At 36.3% G+C, this 22211-nt stretch overlaps 2 long non-coding RNA genes across 2 annotated transcripts; both read left to right on the top strand.

Moving 5' to 3' along the window:
• Nucleotides 1-497: 497 nt before the first annotated feature.
• Nucleotides 498-1257, top strand: LOC120421181 (uncharacterized). The gene is made up of 3 exons (XR_005605947.2): nt 498-710; nt 768-835; nt 895-1257. It is a non-coding gene; the product is annotated as an uncharacterized LOC120421181 (long non-coding RNA).
• Nucleotides 1258-5202: 3945 nt separating this feature from the next.
• Nucleotides 5203-6456, top strand: LOC128093309 (uncharacterized). Its single transcript, XR_008212394.1, has 2 exons — nt 5203-5791; nt 5853-6456. It is a non-coding gene; the product is annotated as an uncharacterized LOC128093309 (long non-coding RNA).
• The last annotated feature ends 15755 nt before the right edge of the window (nt 6457-22211 follow it).

The following is a 22211-nucleotide window of genomic DNA, read 5'->3' as shown; positions in this document are numbered from 1 at the left end:
AGCGTTAACTCAATTTCCAAATGGTTTACAAAACGAAAAAAGCTTTAAAGTGCAATGAATGAATAGATTTTAAAGAAAGTTTTGTTTAAAAAAAAGTAACTTTTATTTACTACTTGAAAGGAAAAGTTTGAGAAAGCGATGATCAAAGTTAAAAGTTCCGATTATGGATTATTTTTTATTAATTAGAGGGTTATTTTTTTTTTCAAAAAATGATTTTAATTAAAAAAACTAAACATCAAGCGGTGGAGCTCCATAAAAATTGAAAAGTCTGACGAATGATATATTTTTTAACATATTTATTTAACGAAACATAACTCGAAACAATATAAGGGGCAGGGGGGCAGAATGGCCCGCCTAAGGAAAATGCAAAAAAAAAAATTGAAAAACAAACAAATTTATGAACTCAGTGTAGTGGGTTTATGCTTTGGGATGTTCCCTTTAATGTTGTACTTGGTTGATGAAAAAAAAAAAAAAAAAATACTCAGAATTATTGTTGCGACGAAGTCCACCGTCAAATATCACCGCGACGACTCATTGTCCACCTGACGTCAACGGGACCAAATGACGCGACGCTCTACATGTCGATCATTCTGATTGTCAGTAGCCGTCATCATAAAGTGCTCACCAAACCACCCGACAAGTCTACAGTTTATTATAAGTTTAGTTCAAATTCCAAATTTCTATAACGGGTTCCAAAACCGATGAATACTGTAAGAAGCGCTGAACTATTTATCTCCAAATTATTATAAACACTATTTTCCACTTAGGTCTAATAACAACACATACCTAAGTCATCGACCCACTTTCCATGTGGTACTAACGTTGCACATAAATTGTAAGAACTTCTGATTGAGAATTAGCTTCGAATTATTCTAATAAATCTATTTTCAACAGCTTGAAGCTGGCACTATCGTATTTGCCTGCTGTCGAGATTTTGTGACTCCGAAACCTCTTTACCATCGTAACAATTATTTTTGAAGCACTTTTAAAAATGTGTTTTTTTGACTACTTTTCCAGGGTACGGGGCAGAATGGGCCACCTTAGAAAACAAGCTATTTCGTCTAATACAAGATTGAAGGGTGATGATAAATGAATTAAGGGACCTTTCCAACATAGTTTCCATCAAGTGGCGATTGTCCACGCTCCGTACAAAAAAGATTTTATTTTTATGAAAATTGTCCACGTTGGTGGGGTGAGATTTCCAAAAAAGTGCCACGTGGTTTGTGGATGGTCCCTTATAAATTAAAAAGACTGTAAAAATCGAGATTAGTTAATAAAAATTAAGAAATAAAGGCAAGCATGGTTTTTAGATTCAGTTGGAAGATCCAAAGTGGTTCTAACGCATGTATGGAACTGACACGTTCCTTTTATACGCTTGGCATAACATTTCATAAAATAGAATTATTAAAGAAAGAATAAAATTTGAGTTAAAAAGAAATATTTTGTGAAAAAATTCTATTTCATTTAAATTTTATTATTGTTTCCATGGTTGTTCCTTTTATCCAATCAATGATACAAATTTTAAGAAAAAGATAAAATTTCAAAAATTTCCAAAAATATTTCTAGTAATTTTCCAAAAGCATTTCTCAGTGCTTGCTCAATAAGCTGGAATATAACTCTATTGAATTTTTTTTTCTTTTTTTCTTCCAGCCAGATTCGACGATTTAAAAAATATATTTTGATGGTTTTTAGCAATAAATCACTTATTTTTCGAGATGCAACATAATATTTATAATTCTACAAAACATACATTTTTGTGATTTTTTTTTAAATAAAATTGAAAAAAAGTGGATGATTATTTTTTTTTTTTTAATGTTCGTCTTAAAATTAGTTCAAATTATAAAAAAAATAAAAGGCAGTTTTTGTAAATATTACTCGATTTGTTCTAGAGGTCGTATCGAGGAGCTCCGATTTGGATGAAACTTTCAGCGTTTGTTTTTCTATACATGAGCAGTTCTCTAGGATTTCGGTCATTCGATTTTTTTTTTGTATTTTTTAATCCGACTGAAACTTTTTTGGTGCCTTTGGTATGCCCAAAGAAGCCATTTTGCATCATTAGTTTGTCCATATAATTTTCCATACAAATTTGGCAGCTGTCCATACAAAAATGATGTATGAAAATTCAAAAATCTGTATCTTTTGAAGGAATTTTTTGATCGATTTGGTGTCTTCGGCAAAGTTGTAGGTATGGATATGGACTACACTGAAAAAAATGATACACTGTAAAAAAAATTAGGTGATTTTTTTAATTTACTTTTTATCACTAAAACTTGATTTGCAAAAAAACACTATTTTTATTTATTTTTTTTTGATATGTTTGTTTTAGAGGACATAAAATGCCAACTTTTCAGAAATTTGCAGGTTGTGCAAAAAATCTTTGACCGAGTTATGATTTTTTGAATCAATACTATTTTTTTTTCATAAAATCGAAATATTGGTCGCAAAAATTTTTCAACTTCATTTTTCGATGTAAAATCAAATTTGCAATCAAAAAGTACTTCAGTGAAATTTTGATAAAGTGCACCGTTTTCAAGTTAAATACATATTTAGGTGATTTTTTTCAAAATAGTCGCAGTTTTTCATTTTTTAAAATTAGTGCACATGTTTGCACACTTTTGGAAAAAATATTTTCGAAAAGCTGAGAAAATTCTCTATATTTTGCTTCTTGGGACTTAGTTGATACGACCTTTAGTTGCTGAGATATTGCAATGCAAAGGTTTAAAAACAGGAAAATTGATGTTTTCTAAGTCTCACCCAAACAGCCCACCATTTTTTATTGTCGATATCTCAGCAAGTAATGGTCCGATTTTCAATGTTAATATATGAAACATTTGTGAAATTTTCCGATCTTTTCGAAAACAATATTTTCAAAATTTTTAAACCAAGACTAACATTTTAAAAGGGCGTAATATTGAATGTTTGTGCCGTTTCATCCAAATCGGAGCTCCTCGATACGACCTGTTACACATCGGTGAAAAACTCCCTCTTAAGCAAAATAATTCAAGCTGAACAAAAAGTTTAATACAAATCTATTTGTAAAACTATGAAAATGTTATGCAGTGTAAATTGGAAAGGATTAACACTTAAACTCCCAAGCACGAGAAAAAGGTAAAATTTCCATACAAATTCCTCCTTTGCTCGAGCTTGGGAGTTTAGGTGTTAAAATATCAAAAGGAATGAAAATTTAATTTTTACGCAGGTGATTTCATAAATTGGATTTGGGGGAGCGGCCGTGGCTGACTGGTTACGGTGTTTGCTTTGTATGCGAATGGTTCTGGGTTCGATTCCCATCTGCTCCCAACGAGAAAGTTAAGAACACATAAATTTGAAATGATGAATATGAACGAAAAATCTAAGTCGCTCGAGATGGGGTTCAATCCTCCGTCCTTTGGATTGGTAAGTAAAATTGCTAACCACTAGGCCATGCCGACTTGGTGAGCGTGGACTGGAATTAGGAATACTGTTACAGAGAGCGAGTTGTGGCGCTATAACCACGGCAAATAGTGTCCAGGGCAATTGTGGAAATACAATGTCCCATCCCAGAGGGTCCCGGAGTACCAAACCTTCTTAGCATGGTGCTCCCAACGAATACAACCAAATCTCGGAGCGTATGGTGGAGCGTACGTCCCGACGCTTCTTCCTCCCCTGTCGATTCAGAATTGTGTTGTTGTTCGAACACTCAGTGCTCAAACTCAACCCATTTACGAGTCATCTCTGCGATACGGCTTTACGCAGTAGGCCTGGCCGCTTTAACGCTTGTTATGTTTCAATGCATTCTAATGCAATGGCGCACTACAAATGTTAATAAATGACAAGAAGAGTGCTAGGCGTCATCTAACCTAAGGCACTCTCCAGGATCCCTTCGAAAGATTGGCTGCGCTAGGGTCTGATTAGATTAGATTAGATTAGGTGATTTCATAAATTGGATTTACATGGAAGTTGGGAAACATTTAACAACATTTGAAAATCAAATGAAAAAGTTTTGCAAAAAGTAAGTTTATCAAAAATACAACTTTTGAACTGTTGAATGCCGCGATACTACGGCGAATTGCCAAAATAGCCTGCGAAGTTCAGTTGGCTGAGAGCAACTGGTTTGAACTTTTAACAATAAAAATAAAAGACTTGATTAGGAAACTGGAATTCATATATATTTTTTCAGTAAATTCATGCCGAATTATAAAAAGAACTTTCATCAGGAGGTCGAAAAGTTCGGTTCCCGCAGTTTGTAGAACCAATCAAAATGAGTCCCGCTGTCCTATCCCTAAACGGTTCATTACAACGATCAGCCTGTCGGGTCGTCTGCGCGCACAACGCGATGTTCCAAAACCGATTCTGGATGGAACCAGACATCTTCCGAATTTTCATCACGTTCGAAGCATGCAAAATCATACCTCCCCACTCCTCGGTGGGTCCGTATACATTATTGATTTGCCAAATGCGTTCGTTTTATTCGCCACGTGGACGCTTTTCGTCCGAGCTTTTTGCATACCATTATGATGGAAGCATCCCCGAGACTGTTCATCGTGTCCATGGTTCGACGTTCCACGAATTCTCGCGTGCTTGAACGTGTATCGTAATCGCTCATTCACCTGGAGGATAGTTATGATGAGCTGTAACTGGGAGCAGAAAACTGATTGCATTTTGCATATCGTTATATATGGCCGAGAGGACTCCAAGGCAACTGATTATTCTGGGAATGGCAGAACTGATGGTGCACTTCTGCAGATGAAGCTATACGGAGCCTTTATGGATCATGCTGGAATGTACAAGCGTGGTTGTGCCTGGAATGATTTCTGTGGAGGCGCATGGTTGCTGGTACTATTTTGAACTAAGTTTGAGCAATATTTTGTAGCTTTTTAAATTGTTATGTAATATTAACACGGGCTTGTTTTGGGTTGTATTGACATTCGACACTTCTCTATAAAATAACTTCGTGCACATTTTGCTGGAGCTGCATAGTGATTTGAATTCGATCAATGAACCGAAATTCTTTGAATTTTGTTCAGAAAATCATGCATCGATTTAATGAAAAACATGTTTGGCTATAGGCTCTTGTCCATCAAATCAGTAAATTAAGTTTATCTTTGAGTGTATTCAGCTATGATTACGAAATATTTGTTGTATCTTGAATTAAAAACCCAACTTATCACTCTGTTTTCAAATCGTCGAGCTTGAATTTGGTCAGCCCCGTTCTGCGTTCGTTCTCATTCTTCAAAATGAACTGAACCCACAGCGCAGGAACCATTGCTTTTCGTTCCAAAAACAGAACTTCACTTTTTCGTGCCGTTCTCTTCAAAGTTTGGAACGCGTTCTGTGAACCGCCTGTAGCCAGAGGCTCTCTATGGCAACTGTTTAGCTTTAATAAATACACTGAGGAAAAAGAATGTAAGATTTTCATAAGTCTACATCTTATGTGCTGCCTGATTTGAGTATCCACTAGCCTCTCGCGATTTTCATAGACAATCTTTAGACCGTCACTATAAATTCATATGGTTATAACTAAACTTTACTTATGTATTTGGTCCACTGTTGATAGACTATGAACTTCATAAGAAATTCTTATGGAATTCATCTGTAATTGTTCAATGGTTTTCGCGTAAGATGCTAGCGTGAATTTTTTTGACATTTCAAGATGGCGAAAGGACGGATCGAGCAGACAATTTTGAACGCTCGCGACTCCAAATCGCCCCGTAATTCGTTACGGTAACTACTTCGCAAAGCTGCCGCCGCCGCTATGAGTTTCTGATCGGACGAATAAATTTTCTTAATTACCGCGACCTCCAAGACTCAGGTAAGTTCTGTTGCGGGTGTTTCGTGGGTTTTTAGTTGAATATTTTGTTTTGGTATTTTAGGTAACATCAATGGCTGTTGGTTCCGCCGGCGGCCCTCCTGAGCATCCTCCAGAATGATTCGGAGAGAAGCATCGGTGAGGACAGTTCCGAGCAGCGGTCGGTCGGTTGATTGACGCGGTTATGCCGAAGGTGTTGGCCATCCGGCAGAACATGCCGAATCTCCAGCAAAAGACGATTAAACCGGAGGCAGTATAAACCAACGGGACGACGAGCACCGGAGGAACAGTGGAGCAGTGGGAAAAACATCTCCTCGAAGCAAAAATGAAATGAAGTTTTGGTTATATTATGATAATTCAAAAATATACACGTTTAAAATTTAAATAAACATTTGTTTTCATTCAATTAGAAATAAGAAAAAAATTAGAATAAAAAACAACGTATGTTAATATGATCTCCATGAGCATTGCCATATATTCTTTACACAATTCCATCTATGAATGTCATAAGATAACTCAATGGAAATCTTAATTGACGGCTTTGTCAAATTTCCCCTCCCAGCCATAAGAAAATCTTATGACATCCGAATAAAATCCTGATGTCGAAAGGTCATAAGACGTTCTTATGGATTTTGCCAGTACTTTTTTCTGAGTGTATTCAGTGAAACGATTTGTATAGAGCTTAGTTAGCTCGGTGGTAACATGCCAGTACAGTATTCAAAGGAAATGAGTTCGAATCTCAAATTTATGAAATATATTTTTTTTTTTGCTAAATTTTTGACGCCCACTGAAATAACATTTTATACATATCAAGGGAAACTCCAGCTGGGAGGCTAAGGAGACTATTCTTTATGTAAACTAATGTCAAAAATAAAAACAATGACTTTTATATCCCGCCGTTTGACTGGTGGGTTGTAGTGATCCCGCCAAACAAATCCTAGTAAACTAGGGTTGCGATGGCCAAAAAATACTTGTCAAATATTTTCTGTTTTTGTGTTGAACAACACGGTTCCCAAATCGGTGAACAAAGTTGAGATTAATCCTGTTTTTTTTTCCAGCGTCAAGGCCGCTATTCGTGATGTCCAGGTCATCCAGGCATGTGGCAGCTCCACGAGGCAAGAGATGAGTTCGCCCACCATCCGGAATGATAAAAAATTATAGGTGTAACCTAGGGCGTAACACACTACGGCTGCCAAACGTTTAAGGCAGGTGTGGTAGCCGATTGTGACGAGCTTGGCCACGAAGATCATGAAATCGAGAAATCCCATTTCCTAGATTTTTTAGATCTGCTTTGTCCTTCTGAAAGATCAAGATGTTTTTTTGGTTTTTCGTCTGTTATGACATGACATCGGGTACGAACCAAGAAATCCCGTACCATGCTCAAGACCCTGACTGCTAAATCATGAAAATAAAGAAATCAGCATTCCTCTACTGGAAACATTTTTTAGGAAACATTTATCAATGTCAATTTTCTTTCCTTCAATTGGGTGAATTCATCCTGTCCTGGTCGTTCAACCTTTTGTCTTCAGTCACAATTTAAACAGTAAAATTGAAACTTTTTTCATTTGTTTGAACATAATTTATTTTTTGGATTTGATTGGAAATTTTTGAATGGATTGTAATAAAAATAAAATTGGAATTATTAAAGTGATAGCATTCTTAGCCATTTCGGTAGGAGCAATTATGACCCTCATGAGCGACTTTTTAAATAACTTGAGTCCGTTACGGTCATTATTCCAGTTTAGCTTGTCCGACCGTTAATGGTTGCACAGCTTGCGTTTTTCAGTTCCGATGGAAGTCTTGTTGAAGTGCTGCAAGGGTAGTTGCTCAACGAAAAGTTTGCTTGTTCCGGCCTAAAAGGTTCGTCATCCTGCGCAAATCGATCATGTTCCGGGTAGTGGACGATCTCCCTTTTCCACTTCTTGTCTTTAGCAAATGCCGGGATGACCTGGACATCACGAACAGCGGCCTTGACGCTGGAAAAACAGGATTAATCTCAACTTTGTTCACCGATTTGGGAACCGTGTTGTTCAACACAAAAACAGAAAAAAATTGACAAGTATTTTTTGGCCATCGCAACCCTAGTTTACTAGGATTTGTTTGGCGGGATCACTACAACCCACCAGTCAAACGGCGGGATATAAAAGTCATTGTTTTTGTTTTTGACATAAGTTTACATAAAGAATAAGGAAACAGTTCAAAGGCAAAAATCATTTGAATACACCTCCAACTAAAATGGAGACGAAATCTTATTGTCACCGTGATTTAAAAACTTTTTCATGCTTTTCATGTTCAGGAAAAAAAAAGAGATTCGAACTCACTACCTCTGATTACTAAACCTATTTGTTACCACTAAGCTAGCAGTACTGCCTTGTAAACAGATGATTAAAATTCAATGAAGTTTAGCTAGTCTACTGAGGTCTTATCTAAGGAAAATGTTGAAGTTCTGAACTGGGTTCTCCGTTCGTTTCAAAAAAGCCTACTGAACGAACGTTTCTTAGAGGAGCAATTCTCTACGAAATCGGTCATTTTTCTTCAATTTTAATTTTTGTATTTTTTAATCCGGCTGAAACTTTTGTGGTGCCTTCGGTATGCCCAAAGAAGCCATTTTGCATCATTAGTTTGTCCATATAATTTTCCATACAAATTTGGCAGCTGTCCATACAAAAATGATGTATGAAAACTCAAAAATCTGTATCTTTTGAAGGAATTTTTTGATCGATTTGGTGTCTTGGGCAAAGTTGTAGGTATGGATACGGACTACACTGGAAAAAAATGTTACACAGTAAAAAAAAATTTGGTGATTTTTTATTTAACTTTTTGTCACTAAAACTTGATTTGCAAAAAAAAACTATTTTTAATTTTTTTCATTTTTTGATATGTTTTAGAGGACATAAAATGCCAACTTTTCAGAAATTTCCAGGTTGTGCAAAAAATCTTTGACCGAGTTATGAATTTTTTAATCAATACATATTTTTTCAAAAATCGAAATTTTGGTCGCAAAATTTTTTCAACTTCATTTTTCGATGTAAAATCAATTTTGCAATCAAAAAGTACTCTAGTGAAATTTTGATAAAGTGCCCCGTTTTCAAGTTAAATCCATATTTAGGTGACTTTTTTGCAAATAGTCGCAGTTTTTCATTTTTTAAAATTAGTGCACATGTTTGCCCACCTCCGAAAAAAATATTTTTGAAAAGCTGAGAAAATTCTCTATATTTTGCTTTTTTGAACTTTGTTGATACGACCCTTAGTTGCTGAGATATTACCATGCAAGTGTTTAAAAACAGGAAAATTGATGTTTTTCTAAGTCTCACCCAAACAACCCACCATTTTTTAATGTCGATATCTCAGCAACTAATGGTCCAATTTGCAATGTTAAAATATGAAACATACGTGAAATTTCCCGATCTCTTCGAAAAAAATATTTAAAAAAATTTAAAATCAAGACTAACATTTCAAAAGGGCCAAACATTCAATATTAAAACCTTTTAAAATGTTAGTCTTGGCTTACAAGTTTTGAAATATTTTTTTCGAAGAGATCGGAAAATTTCTCGAATGTTTCATATTTTAACATTGTAAATCGGACCATTAGTTGCTGAGATATCGACGTTAGAAAATAGTGGGTTGTTTGGGTGAGACTTAGAAAACATCAATTTTCCTGTTTTTTAACCTTTGCATGGCAATATCTCAGCAACTAAGGGTCGTATCAACAAAGTTCAAAAAGGCAAAATATAGAGAATTTTCTCAGCTTTTCAAAAATATTTTTTTCGGAGGTGGGCAAACATGTGCACTTATTTTAAAAAATGAAAAACTGCGACTATTTGCAAAAAAGTCACCTAAATATGGATTTAACTTGAAAACGGGGCACTTTATCAAAATTTCAATAAAGTACTTTTTGATTGCAAATTTGATTTTACATCGAAAAATGAAGTTGAAAAAATTTTGCGACCAAAATTTCGATTTTTTGAAAAAATATGTATTGATTAAAAAATTCATAACTCGGTCAAAGATTTTTTGCACAACCTGGAAATTTCTGAAAAGTTGGCATTTTATGTCCTCTAAAACATATCAAAAAATGAAAAAAATTAAAAATAGTTTTTTTTTGCAAATCAAGTTTTAGTGACAAAAAGTTAAATAAAAAATCACCAAATTTTTTTTTACTGTGTAACATTTTTTTCCAGTGTAGTCCGTATCCATACCTACAACTTTGCCGAAGACACCAAATCGATCAAAAAATTCCTTCAAAAGATACAGATTTTTGAGTTTTCATACATCATTTTTGTATGGACAGCTGCCAAATTTGTATGGAAAATTATATGGACAAACTAATGATGCAAAATAGCTTCTTTGGGCATACCGAAGGCACCTAAAAAGTTTCAGTCGGATTAAAAAATACAAAAAAAAAATCGAATGACCGAAATCTGAGAGAACTGCTCAGAGACGAGCGTTCGTTCTCAGAGCTGTTATTTTTCGTGTTGCTGTGTGAACTTGAACGAACGGAGAACCCGTTCAAAAGCATGACTGCCCTGAATTGCTACGTTCAAAATACAGATTTTTTAAGGTTTGCTCAGATGCTTTCTCTAAATTTGGTCGTTGAAAGCGTAGATTGCGAGGTAAATTGTTGGTGTCTTTGACAAAGTTGCTTAGATTGCCAGCCCCAAAACTTTTAAGAAGACAAAAAAAAATCAAAAATATTCCTGAAAAGATAGATTTTCAACCAACCCAAAAGTTGCTCCTTTTCATTTGTAACAACTCTTCTGAAGACACCAAAGCTCCAAAATTTAACTATTTATTTCGGAAAAACCATCTTCCTCTTAATTTTGCGATCTGAACCACTGTGCATTAGCAGCAGGACTGAAACAAATTAAACTTTCCCATAATTTCACTGCCGGATTGAAAGTACACGAACACAAACAAATTACCCCATACTCCCCTAGATTGTTAAAACATTTGCGCAAAGAACTCACCACTTGACCTTTTTACCTCGATAGCCGAATGTCTTCTAGCGTCACTTCGATCAATCAATCAAAGCTGGTATCCTTCACATTTTACCTGTACTGCTCATCCCAGACCGTGGTCCTCCGCGATGGTCTTCCAAGATTGATGACATCATTTTCACTCCGTGTCCCCAATCGCTGTCCAATCAGAAGAAATTTATCGCCGGTTCGAACGACCTCGTCTACGTCTAACCAACTCGACGGGAACCAAGTTAGAGCCAAGAATAAATGGCAATTTAATTGAAAATAAGAGAACTCTCAGAGCTGGCGGCTGGTAACCCTGGAACAAGATTGACCGTCACCGGTTGGTTGGACAGCTGATGGAAATCTGTTCATTTTTTTTTGTTTCCTTCTCTTATGCAGGTGCTTTATCGGCATCATCTACCTGACCCACTTTCCACAACCATGGCATGACATCGATAAGGGTGGCTGGAAAGATGCAAAAAATCAGGAAAATTGATTGGTAATCAATGCTGAAGAATTGCTTATTTCTGGAGCAACTAATCATTATTTTCTTCCACTAATTGACAAGTCTGCAGCGATTTTCTCCAGCATTCATACACAGCAAATTTTTGATTTCCATTTCTGTAAATTAAATTAAACATTACTTTTGCTGAAATTCGGCAATGGACAAAAACATTGCTCAAAAACCAGTAACTGCATATCTGTCAAACTAAAATGTCACTTTTAACTTATTTAGTGGATGCCGAGAGAAAATTCTCTTTCAAATGTGCTGTGTGTTTTTTTTTTTAAATTTTGTATTGTGATCTTTACAAACAAAGGTAAAAAAAATGTGAATAACGAATGCCTCGATGCAAACCACCTGTTTTTTAGGTTTGGAGGATTGATGATAGTACTGAAAACACTTTTAATCGCAAGCAAAATAAAAAAATTGATAACTGAAATACCAGAAACGATTGCCGAATCCTCAGAAAATGGTCTGTCATACTGACACGAGAAAATTAGTGATCTTTCGGCAACATAATTTGACGTTTCTTTTGCTGAAATTTCAGTTGTTTTGACCTGGGTGTTGAATAGTGGTTCGTAAAACGGCCTCAAATTTGAACTGTCAAAGTGGAACCAATTTACTGTTCGCCAAAAGTAGAGAGTATTGTTATCAATAATTAAAAATTGTTTTTTTTTTTTTTTTTTTTTGCAGGGATGCAAAATGTGTGGCTTTTGAGGACCTGAAGTCAAGGAAGTTGAAGTCAAGAAATCTTAAGAAAGTTGAAGGCGAGATTGTTTATGGAAGTTGTTTATGGAGTCGATGCGGTTGTATCCATCCAGAAGCTGTCTTAATTGTTTGATTCCGTTTGAAAACCTACTGGTTTAGTGAAAATATTTTCTGTATGTTGGATCAGCTTCGCTAGAATTAGCGATGTTTTTTTGCTGGACTAGGAAGAGCTGCAGGATTCCAAAATCAGCCAGGGAATTTATATGCGACATCCAGAATGACACTCTCACCACAGTTTTTCATCACCCGTAATTAAGAAAAACCTCTTCTTACCGAACAAAACTTGAAAACACACATAATTTTCTAGCAAAAAAAAATTAAAAAAATAGAAAACTAGACAAAATAAAACACAAACCACTGACTAAAACAGCTCATTTACGAGTAAGAAAAAAGTCATGCTTGTGCTTGAACAGCCTCCTACTTTGTAGATGTAAACAAAGTGGGACCATTTGAAAATCACGTTACGCATTCTCTCTATTCATCACCCCGGTTTTGACAAGCATTTTACACAGAAAAAAAACCATTCCCGTAATCGTGAATTAAGTTCACGAATGTGAGAACCACGAAGGAATTTATTCATGAGTATGGTGCATTTGCACTATAAACATGAATATATTCCTTCGTGGTTCTCACATTCGTGAATTTAATTCACGATTTCGAGAATTGATTTTTTTCCGTGTACTGAAATTTCAGTAAACTATCTGTCAAAGTGGCAAATGTCAGTTGACTGAGAATTCAGAAAATGTAAATTATTGAATCGTTTACTGAATTTTCAGTTGATGAAAATTCAGTAAAACTTAACTGAATTTCAGCGAAAAAAAAAATTGGATTGTAGACCGGGATAGGGAAATGGCATGTATTTCCATCGGGCATCTAATGTTGGCATATTATTACTCCGACGCTCGATTACAGTTCATAAATAGACAGAATAGCTTGAAATTAATTAGAAATTTCGATATCGATCGGTAATGAATATTTTTTTACTGCTTTATTTAGGAGATTTCTGCAAATATAATTATTATTAGACATGACAAAAAAGAAGAACAGCTGATGAAAGACGAAACTTCTCCTCAACGAGCCCTATTCTCAATTTAAGAGCACCACTTGAGATGGACTATGGGTGTAGCGTGTCCTCTACAGGACTGGCTGCCACTGGCAGAAGCTACTACACTGCTGCAGACACGTGGTTTGGGATGGGTACGCAAAGTCAATTAACTTGGTAGCTTCTGGGAGGACAAGGCTTCTTTTTCCTTCTTGCGTGGTATGTCTTCAGGTCTCCTTTTTTTTTTTTGGGCTCTGGTATCCGCGTCACACATACACATGGGAATGTTGACACAAAGTGAGAACATTCCACGTAAGCGGGTTTGTTTTAGAAAAAGTGTGTTTACAAATAAAAATCAATAAACAAAGAATGTATTCATTTTCTTAAAAACAGCATAAGGTATCTAGGCTCATTGAAAAAAAAAACTATTATTTAACTAAAAGATTAATACTAGAGTACATTTCCAAAATAACCTATGAGTCATGGGTTTCTTATGCAGATAGGATCTTTTGAAAATTTAATCTATAGAATATATCCCCGTCAGAGTGTCTTAATGCAAACAAAGAGCTGCCACAGACCAGGTCAGTCGTCAGTCAAAAAAAATGTCAAGGAGCATGGTATGTAGATTAGCCCACCGGAGGTCACATACGTGTATTTTGTACACACTTTGTAAGGGCACTTGTAAGAAAGACGAAAACACGCTACTTCCCGAAGGTTAGATAAGCTAAGGCGGGTTTTTCTAGCTGTTAAAATAGTTAGCACGAAACTTTAATTTTATATGGAGATTTTCAGTAAAGTGAACATTTGTCCATTTTACGGGCAAATTTCACCAGTTTTTTTTTGTTTTTTTTTTTTTTTTTGTAGAATTGTTAAGCATGCCAAACTGAACCGAAAAACGCGTTAAGCTGAATTAATTTTTTTTGAAAAAATATTTTTGTTTTAAAAGCGTTTTTCGGTTTAGTTTGGCATGCTTAACAACTCTACAAAAAAAAAAAAAAAAAAAAAAAACAGTTGAAATTTGTCCGTAAAATAGACAAATGTTCACTTTTCTGAAAATCAGCATACAAAATCTAGGATTCGTGCTAATTAATTATTTTGACAGCTGGGAAACCCGTCTTAACTATCTTATCTACTTTCTTTAGGCAAGTAGTCGCATGATAAACAACTTTTGTGAGAAAGAGAAAGCAGATTTCTGATGCAAACAAACCAACTTCTGTGGCACCCCTTGGTTTTAAGTGTTGGTAAATTTTCAACATGAAAGTTTTGTATCCTTAAATGAAAGTGTATGACCCTGACGGATCAGCTATCAAACGTAGGTCTGAAATTGTACACGCACTCAGAAAAAGGGCTACAATTGGGTTAAAAGTGCTCTTTTCCACTTTGTTACACTTTTATTTTAACTAGGACACTTAAGAGATCTTTCAACGATCAGTTTCGTAGCGTAGAGTACCCTACTCACCATTGCAGAAGCAGTATAGACATCCCCATATGAACGACACGAGAGAAAATAGATTTATTTCGTCTAAACTTTGTCAATTAATTAAAGGAATATATATCTTTCTCGGCTCCTGCAGGACGACACACTCTAAAGAAGGAAGAGCCAACATTGGCGCGCTGTGTGTGACATTCTGTCGCTACAAGTGGGTTTTCGCAGTTGTTGGCCAGCTCACGAGAAAAGTTACATGAAATTGAAAGAAGCAAAGAGTGAACAAAAAAAAAAATGCAGGAAATTGAGCGAAGAAATTGGAAGCTAATTGGAATCGTTGATCAAGTCGAAGGGGGTTGAGCAAAAGAAATACAGGAAATAGCAAACTATCTATCGTTCACGCCTTGAGGGAAAATAAACTCGGAAAAGATAAACATTTGAGCGGTTGGGGTGAACGGACCGGGCAATTGATGGGATCCAGACTGAAGGATGGAATCCTTGTTATGAATCAATCAACTTGGAGATTCTTTTAAAAGAAAATGAACTGAAAGGCATGGATAGAATAGGAGTGTTTAGGATGAATTTTGTAGGGCTTAAAAAAAACGAACGAAACGAAGTTGACTTTATAGCTGTCGGCCACAATTGCTAGTACCAACCACTAGTGTCTTCCCTTTTATCTACAAGGACTTCGCCCTCCTGGGCTCCTAAGTGTTTGAGTACGGCACGGAGCGACGGCGCCGGATACCCATATTTACACAAAGAATTTTAGAGCACCCGCCGCGGGATTCGAACCAGCAACCTCTGGATTGTAAGTCCAGTGCGCGGTCCGATTGATCCACATGGGCGGGAGTAGTGAAAATTGATTGTAGTGCTTAGATTGAAAAAATAAGCCATAATCTCCCGAGATAAAAAGATGGAAGTGCCTTTCTACTCATAATTGAAATTCGGCTATTACGCAAAATCAGGTAGGGAACGTCATTGGGCAACATTTCGATGCCTCTGTGCTCTCTAATGCTAACAAGATAGGAAAACCAGCAAGCTAAGTACAAGAGAGCACAGAGGCATCGATTTGCTCACGAAAATCATAGCACCTGGTTTGGTAACGGTTGTGTCGTTCCCATATCCATTAACTACGTTCACAAGTTTTGGTAACAACTCATAAATTGTAATACTTAAATACTTGATACATGATAACCTTGAAATATATTTGAACATTGAAACACGAAATATCTGTATACTTGAATTAAAAATAAACCTACACAGAAAAACAATATTTCTGTAAATTTACATTATTTATCATGTACCAAAAGGTATCATGATAAATGATGTATATTTACATTAGATTCCTTGGAAATTTACATTAGATTCATTGGAAGTTTACATTAGTTTTGCTGAAATAATTCAAATCAACTAACTCTGATGGGCAAATGGGAATGAGAAGCTCGACCTGAAGCGGGCAGCAAAAGGAAATTCTTATTTTAAAAAGATGTTTCACAGGTAGGGTACACAGAAAAAAATATGTAAATTTACACAGCACGTAATTACTGTTTCTTATGTAAACTCACTCAATGTAATGTTATAATATGATGTAAAGAGTAAAAAGTCATGGAAATTACTCAAATGTAAATCTAAATCTAATGTAAAACATGAATCCAATGGAAACGTTGAGCATGGAAACTCAAATCTGATGAATTTCTACCCGTGTTTGGCTTCCCGTAAATTCCTATTTAATGTAAATCATATATCCAATGTATTTCTGCCAAACATTGTCGACGGCCAAGTGGAATAACACTGGACTGGGTTTTCGAATTTTTAGACCCCCATCAAATACATTTCTTCAAAAATTACAGCTTTTGAGGCATAGGGGAACAGCATCTAATTCCAGCGTGCCTCTACTGTTACCATATCAGCACATTGACATTCAATTAAAAGCGTTTTCAACTGAAATCGAGTGAAAAATAACTCTGTAAGAAGTGAGCAAGCAAGTTTCTATCAAAAGAATTGCAAAATTAGTTGCTTAAATAGTGAAAATCAGCTAATTGGATGGAATTAGGAGCGAGTGCTTACACTGCAAAACATACGAGAATTTTCCCTATAACAAAACAAAAACTGTTAAGAGGCAGTTTTTGTAGATTTTGCTCGGTTTTTTCTAGAGGTCGTATCGAGGTGCTCCGATTTGGATGAAACTTTCAGCGATTGTTTGTCTATACATGAGATGAACTCATGCCAAAAAACATAAAAAATCTTAAAATTGCTTGCATTTCCGTAAAACTTAATCAATTCCAACTCTCTTAGATGCATTCGAAAGGTCTTTTGAAACACTTCAAAATGAGCCATAGACATCCAGGATTGATTTAATTTTTTCTCATAGCTTTTGCAAATAACTGTTAAAAATTGATTTTTTTAAAACCTTAAAATCTTTTTGCAACAGCCTACAACACCCATACGGCACTTTTTGGTCTCAATTTTGTCATATTAGGAATCCTCGGGAAATTCCACGTAAGTTTGAAGTATTGGAGTTGTTATGTATGTCAAGTTATAACCACTCAAGTGATATTATTGTACTTTTTCGATACCTGACATTAAAGATGTACCCCTTCCCACATGTTATATTACCATGATTTTTTTTCACCAAAGTGTCGTCTCCCTGGGGAAAAAACCCTGCCGCGGTAGATTCGCTGGATGACAGTTGCACTCACAATCCAAAAGGTCATCAGTTCGTATCCTGGGGTGGATGGGAGCAATTAGGTGTAAAAAGAGGTTTGGATTGTCTCACCGTTTCAAGCCTTTGGACACCTAGTTTTGAGTAGGAATCTCACAATAGAGAACGCCAAGGTAATGCTGAACATAGAGAGAACAATTTGATTTGATTTTTGAGGATGGCATGGGTTTTTCTTTAAATTAAGATTGTGTTAATGAAAACTTCATTAACAGTTGTCACCATTATGATCAAAGTGGAATTTTGTGTAATAAAAAACCATCATCACCAAGCAGCAGATGATTTGCACCGAATTCTCAGCCATTAGTCATCAGCCCCCACCGACCAAGTGAAACAAAACCAACCTCAAAACCATAAAAGAAGCACTCGGACAGAAAATTGTTACAATTTGTCAACCACATTTATCTCCGTCCCTGCTGCTCGGTAAGTTGACCTCTGGTCGATGATCTCACGAACATTTCCATTGGTCTATCCCTCTTTCATCTCCTCCCTCCAGGGAAAACGTTGACGACGCATAGATTTCCCAGGGAGACCACCATCAGGCCAAACTGGCTGAAACTAGACTAAAAGCACGGGTATGAATCTTCAAGCAATTTCAATATGGCGACTTGTATCAGAAGAAAGTGAGGCATTTTCGCTAGTTCTCACTGTTCTGTGTTCTGCGTGCACGTCCTCAAATATCGACCACACACATACTAACACAAAGCGCCACCAAAAGGCAAAAGGTAGTTACGAATATTTTTGGCACTTTTGTTAAAAAATATGCGGTTTTGCAAAAACAAATAATAAAACCAACTTTTAAGTGTAGTTCGACTATCAAACTTGTAATTCGTTGCTGATTTGTTGGGAATTTAAAAAAAAATAAATAGTTTTTTTGCAGCACCCCTTTTGGGCGGACATTTCTGTTGTCACCTTTTGGTTCCTTGGATTTGCCATGGATAATTTCACAGTGTAATAAACAGGGCAGCTACCACCACGCGGCGCCACCGTTTTGATTGGGAAAGTGATACAGGTTTTTCAGACGAGTTTCAATCCCGTGCTAAAAGGAAGAAATCATGGTGTAGGAGTCGTCTCCATGCCATAAGTACAAACAACACACCAAACCAAGCCTACTCCGGTGGAATCGCTGGCGGCGGTTGGACTCGCAATCCAAAGGTCGTCAGTTCAAACACTGGGGTGGAAGGTTCCTTGGAGTAGAAAGAGGTTTGGGTGCTCTCCCCATTCAACCCTTCGGACTCCTAGGTTCGAGCAGAAACTTGCAATAGAGACCACAAAAGACCCGGGGATCGTTAATGTGGATGGTTTGATTTTATTTTTTTTGGGTATATTTCCCCTAGTTCCCAATAACCAAAGTAACTAATTCAAAATAGTTTCTCCTGCTCTGGATGATGGCAGAAATCACGTTTGAAATCACAAAATAAAAAAAGAACCAATCTCCCACCTCTTCAACCCAAACAACCATCATCACCATGTTTGAAACAATTTTCCATAAAAGTGAATGTGAATGTTCCTTGATGTGTGCTTTCGTAGTGGCAACGGGGAAAATGAAAATCTATTGCCAGCAGCAGACTGATGTGGAAGAGGAGAAGGAAAGAGTGTTGCGGCCATTGGCATTTTTGGGGGTGCATTGGCTCACACGTGTCTGTCTGTCTTTTAAACACGTAAGATTTGGTTCTATTTGTGGAATTTGGTTTATTTTAAAGAACATTTTAAGCTAATGTCAAGAACTTTAATTAATGCTAGTCCAAGTTACTAGAAAAAATAAAAGGGGGGCAATCTGCACCTTCGTCAGGATATGATATGATAAACTAAAACTTCAGTAAAAGTTTCTCAAAAATCGAAGAAAGGTCGGGACAGCTGCTGTGTGAGTCCCAAATGGATTTATAGAGATAAAACGTCGAATTTTATAATCTTATCCCGAGCAGACGGAAATAACTTGGGAAGGTCAGTTTTTGATATTGTGAGAAGATCGAAATATGTTATTGGGATGATCGGATTAGTTGTTAAAATAACAAAAATCAATAACAAAGATTTGTTCGAAGAATAACTTAAACTGTTATTATGTTGTTATTGCAATAACAAACCAATAACACAGAAGGAATCATGAAGGAATAACAAGATTTGTTATTTTGTGCGGAGAGGTGGAGCAGCATAATAACAAAAAATGTTATTGAACTGGTATGTCTCCATAACAAAAAAAGTTATTGTTTTGGTTTATTTGTAATTTGCAAATAAACCTGCAATTGCCATAACTCCTCTGTACTAGTCAGGACTGCAGAGTCGGGTACCTCCAGGCGACTTTGAATCCATACTTTGGAGACAACTCCGACTCTGGATGCAGGATATGACGTCAACGACGACTTCAGCTCTCCAAAAATACCCGACTTCACAGATTCCGACTCCAAGTAAAAGTTGCTGAAAATTTGCTGAATCCGATGCAATCTCCGAGGTCTCACTCCAGCTCGAACTTCAACGTCAGCTCCGACTTCCTGGCTCTGTGAAAATAATAACAGTTTATGTTATTCACATTTCAAAAATTCTCAATAAATAAATCAATTCAATTAGGGAATATAACAAAACTTTAAAAAAAATCTACTTTCAAAAGCTAATTTTATCGGACTAATTTTAGCTTCAGGACCCCATTTCATGGTGAAATAAATGACCCCGATAAAATTGGTCAAAATTATCCCATAGTTCTAGCCAATTTTAGCACAGTCCCTTAGGGGGTATATCAAATAATTAAAAAAATCAACTTTCAAAATTTCAACTTTTTAGAATAATTTTAGCTTAAGGACCCCATTTCATGGCCAAAATAATGACCTCGACGAAATTGGTCAAAATTATCCCATAGTTCTAGCCAATTTTAGCAAAGTCCCTTAGGGGGTATATCAAATAATTAAAAAAATCAACTTCCAAAATTTCAACTTTTTAGAATAATTTTAGCTTAAGGACACCATTTCATGGCCAAAATAATGACCCCGACGAAATTAGACGAAGTTATTTCAAAGATCTAAACATATTTAACAAAAGAAAAAATAATAACAGATTGTGTTATGGACACTTAGAAACTTTTCCATTTGTGCGATTTATGGTAATTTTATTTCAGTATACCGAACGAATAACAAATTTTGTTATTAGGAGAGTTTTTGAAATGTATAACATTTCGTCTTATTAGCGTGTTATTAAACATTTTCAATATAATATCACTTCAATACCAAATTTTGTTATTTTATCAGAAACTGTTATTGTTTTTTCTTCTTGAAGTTGAGCTTCAGGATAAAATAATAACACTTTTTGTTATTTTAACAGGATTTGTTATTGAAATATTATTAATTTTGTTATTACCGTCTGCCCGGGATTCCAAAAAAATTAAACAAAAATTGCCTTTCATAAGTGCAACTGCTCTTTCGTAGAACAATGCAAACACTCGAAAAACAGCCAAATTAGCATTTTCTTCCGTTATCACGGGCTATAAATCATTCCTCTTCTAATTAGTCGACAAGCCAAATACGGTCTCACTGGCGTTCATTTGGACAGTGCACTTTTTGCCTTTGAATAGTTGCTCAACATCCCTCCCTCCCATTTTCCCCGAAAAGCCCTGCCACGAGCCAAAAACTCTGAAATGATGCTCTTTTTTTTGAGTGCCAAAGGGAGCTAAAAAACAGAGAAGAAAACTGAGCTGCTGCTGGTGTGCCTTATCACTATCGGCGGTCGGGTGCTGCATTGACACGTCCCTTCCATCAAAGTCGTTTTAGGCTGGCTGGAAATGGGATTCAACTCCCCCCCCCCCCCACTCCCCCATGTTTGGCAAAGGGGGATGTGTGTTCTTCATTCTGTCCTTCGAACGAGCCTGGAGATTCAGTCTGAATAGGGGAGGTCATTTGATTGTTTTGTCACTTGGAAGAAATTTATATTCTCAAATAATTTTATTTTTAAAAGATAATAAATGTTTAATTTTCAAAAGCAAATGAAATCAAGAAGGAGTTTTTTTTTATTTCCGAAGAAACTATAAAAAAGACTTCATCCTCCTTTTGTGGAAACTTTTCTCATGTCAAGTACACAACTCATTAAAATGATTCGTCCCCTCCGAGGAAAGCTCATTTTGGGTGACCGCGCGTCAAAAGAGATCCTTGATGAGCGTTCCCCTCTGTCAGAAAATCTGCAAATGAAGAAAAAAAAAATATCATTCCAAATGACGTTTTCGATAAGCAAACGCCGGAGAGAGCTGTCACGAGGGATAAGTGCAATTTCGGAAAAAAAAAGAAGAACGGATGACTCTGTACCGAGAGAATTGCTCTTCCGCCGTTGATTTCTGATTGATTCCGTGTCTTTTAATTAAATTTAAAGCACTCGCTCTCTCGGAATCGGAAACTGGAATCAACATTTATGCAAACTCAGGCGCAAACCGGAAGAAGTGCAGAAGGTACCGGAATCGGAACGCGCTGATTACTTTCTTAGGGCATTTTGATTGAATCCTGAGCGTCATCGCAGTAAATCTAGATTGCAACATGCAAATTGATTTGATGTCGTTGGGGGGGATGAGTGGCAGAGTGCTGCAAATAAATTGTAGATTGGATGTTTATTAATTAAGAGAGGAAGTGAATGCGACTTTACGGAACGAATTTTGTGTTAAACATAAAAAGTTAGATGGTTCAACGTTTATTAAAAGAAAGATATTGTCCGTTTCTCTCGAAGGTACACGCCGCGCGGCATTTCAGAATGTGCCGCAGACATTGTTGCCAGCGATTTTCTGCACTTTTGGTTCAATAAAAAAACATTCCCGGCAACAAGCCATGCACGGGTCCCCCACAGACCGTTATTATGAAAAAAAAATTTCCACCCAAACCAATGATTGGATATGGTTCCTGGGACCATTCTGCACCTCTGGGCCGAGTTTCAAAATCTTTGCCGGCAGAAATTTCGAATACGGTCAGTTTTAGTGTTTTGAGTAGAAATTAAGGAGAAATCACATGTGAAATGCGTAGGAAATGATCAAAATTTCAAT

This window comes from Culex pipiens, chromosome 1 (genome assembly GCF_016801865.2).
Source record: "Culex pipiens pallens isolate TS chromosome 1, TS_CPP_V2, whole genome shotgun sequence".
In the NCBI taxonomy this organism is placed as follows: domain Eukaryota; kingdom Metazoa; phylum Arthropoda; class Insecta; order Diptera; family Culicidae; genus Culex; species Culex pipiens.
This window is presented reverse-complemented; position numbering and strand designations above follow the sequence as displayed.